The sequence below is a fragment of the Papaver somniferum genome, chromosome 8 (assembly GCF_003573695.1).
Source record: "Papaver somniferum cultivar HN1 chromosome 8, ASM357369v1, whole genome shotgun sequence".
NCBI classification, from domain to species: domain Eukaryota; kingdom Viridiplantae; phylum Streptophyta; class Magnoliopsida; order Ranunculales; family Papaveraceae; genus Papaver; species Papaver somniferum.
The window spans coordinates 61,679,157-61,684,007 of record NC_039365.1 but is presented as its reverse complement, the minus strand read 5'-3'; positions in this window follow the sequence as shown (position 1 = coordinate 61,684,007).

Sequence of the window (4,851 nt, the reverse complement as noted above, 5' to 3'; positions counted from 1 at the left end):
CAAATACATGTATATCCAGCGTGAAAGTCTCCCAAAAATTTCTCACAAAATATTTGAACGTGAACAGCAACATACGTGTCCTGTTTGGACTTTGATTTCTTCTCCCGGTCATTCCAGCCACTTCTGGCCCTTAAAATCACCCCTGTTAGCTTCCTATAAGTCCATAGAGTAAGCCCAAACATTTCCATCCCTTTAATCGCACTATAGCTCCTTCAAAAATTCCGATCAAAAACTGCCAGTTAACAAACTCACTTTCCCGCCAAAACTTCATTTGAAATGTGAAGAAGAGATGCCCCCTATCCATCTCCGGTGTCCCTTTAGCAGCTGCCTGGAAATGGGTCACCCCTTAGTAATTAGGTTACCCCTTATCCAAAATTGAGGGTCCGTATAGTGAGTTTTCTGGGACATTTTCCGCACTTTTTCGGGGTTCCTCCGAGGTATTTCTGAGGTGCTTCCGGTACTCTATCAACGGAGGTCCAAATGCCGCATTTTCAGCCAATTTCGCCGCAAAACCTTATTCTTCTAAAAACACCTACAAATAAATAAAATACCATAATAAGTACAAAAATGGGTACTAACAATATATACAATTGGGCTATATTAGACACATAAATGCGTCTATCAAATACCCCCAAACTTATTATTTGCTAGTCCCGAGCAAATCAAAACTACAAAATAAAATCCTAACTCACTGTCGCAGGCATCGTCGATTGCATTTAGCGTATGCAATAAGCCTTTAAACCCCTAGGTGGCCCTAGTGGCCGAGTTATAGTCTCGGGAGGGCTTACCAGAGATATACCCACAAAACCTGTACTCCTAATTGGTCACAAGTATCCAAAGAGCTATGAGGACATACATATTCTCAACCTATCTCCAAGTAACTAGAATGCCAGAGAAATTAAAGGTGTCAGCTCTAAAGCTAACTGAAGAAAAGGGGAGACACATCCACACGACTGCTAGATAAAGAGATATCCGCTATACAGCTAGATAAACATTGTAAGATGCGTCCGCTGCTTTACAGCTGGATAAGATTAGGAGAGAGATAAAAATGAGAGAGACATCTGCTATACAGCTGGACTAATTACGTGTGATGAGTTAAACCAGTGCTAGAAAAATCTTGTGTCAGATTGAAAGCAGACTAACAAAGCAACCAAAATGCATCTTTCTTCGACTCTCTCACAGTGCCCAGTAGAAACAACGCCATCTTCGGTATTCAACTGTTGATGATAAACTCTCGAACCTCATAGAACCTTGAAAATTAACTCTTCTCTTCGATTTCTTGCTTGACTTATAAATTTCTTCTTCCCTATGGCCTTATTGAACAAAAAGAACGTAATGATGTTTCATTTTTTTTTATTTATTTTTTTTCATTTTTTTTTTTCATTTGTTTTTTTTTTCTAATATTACAAGACAAAAAATAAATGGCCATGAGAGAAGGACTTTAGAACTTGGATCTTCACAACTTGTGATGTCTTGGTATCATGAACTTCAACAACTTATATCATTTGCTCTTGTAACTTCTTGTAACTAAGTCTTCAACTTTGATTTTTGAATTATTCTTTTCTATTGTTACTTCTAAACCTTAAACGTCTTCAACTTTTTCATAAATTTTGATGTCACTCCGCTTGTTGATGATGATAAGTTTCTACTGAGAGAGAGTCGTAATCCAGTAACTAAGACTACATTGTGAGGTTGCTTTGTCTCTCTGGCATTTCCTTCTGACCTACTTGCCTTTCCATCATGTATGGTTAGGTCCATCACGGTTACCCTCTAAAAGGAACAAGTTCTCTCCTGAATTTCAAGGATCTCAATGTCTTTTTCTCTAATGTCTCAATAAGTTGTTATCTCTAGCATTCCAATTTCTATCTTTTCGGTGAGAAACAGTATGTAAACTTAGCTAACCGGATACCATGTGACGCTAGAAGTTTCAAAAGTGCGACTAAAATGTTTCTCCCATACCCCCAAACTTAAATCTAACATTGTCCTCAATGTTCTAAAGATGAAATTAAAAGCATGAACAAGGAGAAACTGTTACCATTTGAAGCAAAAGAGATAAGGAAAGATATTACCATGTCGCATGAATGTTGGGTTACCTCCCAAGAAGTGCTAAGTTTAAAGTCTTCAGCCAGACATCGGAAAGGATTAGTCAACTCGAACCATAAAGTAACAGTCGAAATAACTGTGGGTCTTCAAAACGAAATAGAGCTGACCAAAGGAAACTACAATAACCCAAGAAAGTGAACAAGGATAGCATGCTCTTATCTAGTTTCCTGATTAAGATATTTATATCTAATTGTGGTTCAGGTTCTATGAAAGGGTCTAAATAAAATATTTTCCTCGGATGCATTTCCTCAGAGGTCGGATCCAAATTATTAGGTCCTAGAGTCTGGAAAAACTCAAATACGAACTTAGAATCACGAAGTAATAACCTAAATAATTGCGGATCCTCTAAGTCAATCAGATTTGACTTACATAATTGACCACAGTGAGAGTAGTGGTCATTCTTAAGCAAATGTGTCGATTCTAATTTCCTAAAGCAATTAGGTCTAGTCTCACAACTTAATATTCGACACATTTGGAATATAAACGTTCCCACAGTTGGAAGAAAACTATTTGGTGGGAAAACAAAGTCAATCAGGGGATCATAGCCTGGGCAAACCACATCAACCAGAGGATGGGTTTCTAACGACTGAACTTCTTCCTGGACATCATTAGGTTCGGGAAAACGAGTATGAAGGTAATCTTGCAAAATGGTCGAGGCAGAGATATCAAGTCCTAAGTGTGGGGACTTTCTGAGAGTTAAAGGTAAGGCACTAGGGAAGTGATAATCACCCCCAAACTTAGAGTTTTCAGTGTCTCTAGATAGACCTCTAATTATTTCTTGAATTTCCGTATCTTCAGAGTCCTTAAAATATTCAAGAGATTCTTCTAAGTTATTATCAGGTAGTGCATCTTTACTCATCTCTACGGGTCTATCTTCTTCTTCCAAGACTATTGTTTCTAAGTCGCTAGACTCTAAAACAGTATTTTTGAAATGAACCCGTTCCTCTAAACCACTATCAGCTTCGTAATCAAAAGGAAAATCTACATCGTCTAAAACGGTGGTATCCCTAATCAAATCCTCTTCCTTTTGAATAGGTGAATAATCATAAAAATTATTTGGATTTGAACTAGAAATAATATAATCACTATAAAGCTCAATTGGATTACTATATTCCTGATCACTATGCCTACATATTTCAGATTCTTCATCACTACTATCCTCATCATCATAATAGTACGAAGATGATTGAACCTTATCTAAATAAGTAGTGTTACCAATTATAACCTCGTTATCTTGATTATGTGAAAAAGTATCTTCATTCTCAAGGGTATTATTGGATACACTATATTGGTAATTCAAGTTATTTCGAGCAATACTTTCGTTCGTTTCTAACTCAAGTCTACGTGTCGATTCAGCTATCCTCTCAAGGGTCTCTTCTAAAGAAAGTTCCCTTAGTGTAGGATCTAAGTTTTGAGTTAATCTATTGAGGATATCTTCTACAGATTCAGTTATTGTTGCTGTTCTTTCGTCCATAACTACATTATTCACCTCATCTAATTTATACGTCGATTCAGCTAACTGACCTGATGACTCAGCTAAATTCCTGAGAGTCTCTTCTAGAGAAGGAATAGGAACTGAAGGATCATAATAAGGACTACTTTTCAATAGTTTGATTGTATCCTCTAAATACGAAGAACTAGTATTATAATCTTCTTGCTCGTATGACTGATGCGCGTGCGGATAGTAATTGGGCTCACCATGGTATGAACCATAACCTTGAAAAGGTTGGCGTCCCCAGTCACTATTCTCACTATGGTCATAATACTGATGATGTCCATATTCAAATTCAGGTCGATATTCATTGTATTGGCTTCTATCATACCAGTTCGACATTCTTAATTGCAGGGGAATTCTACGCAATCAAAAACAAGTCCGACTCGACCAAATCAAACCTATAGAATCTAGCAAACAAAAAGCATGATGGCTCCACTTAGATTGTTTTCTAGACCAGCTTCTATTCCTTCGAAAAGGAATTCGTTACAATTTGAGCACACCCCTCTGGAATCAATCCGAGCTAATGTAAGTTGAATCGAGGCGAGAGAATCTCAGTGGAGCTTTGATACCCAAGGCCTCACCGCTATCACAAGGCGGCGCAGTCACGCATTCAACTCACAGAAACCATCATGAACTTTGAAATGTGCTTAAAGAGCAACCAATATTTTTCGAACGAGTTTCCTATTAAGCTCGTTACCCTATCGGTCTCGTTCTATTCCAAATTTTAAAGCTTAGGTTCACGTTCGGTTTCGTTTTTCTAAGGCGGGCAAGAAGGGAACGGTGATGAAATCCAAACCCTTATCTTGTAATGGCCAGGCCTTGCCCTTTACTAGGAATTTAAAAACAGTCCAAATTCGTCCTCAATCAATGAATCACCTTAAGGAATACAGTAACTCGCTTACAGTAGATTCGCGAGTGTTTCGATGGACTTACCTCCCGTACCAGACGGGGGATGAACCGTTGAAGTCGACTCGGGCCACGACTCCTATGTCATGTACGAACCCGAGGGGCCGAGACGATATTGTAATCGTCGTCCTTCCCTGCAAACAGTTTGTATTTAAGGATACCCTTCCGTAGGGTTTAAAAAAAAAAAAATGTTCAAAAGTCCAGAATAAAGTCCAAAAAAAGTCCAAAAATTACAAAAATTATGAAAAATAAAACCTATTTACAAATTCTAAAAAAATAAAAATAAATAAAAGTTATATACAAAAATAATAATAATAATTAAATCCTAAAAAAAATTATGTCTTTTT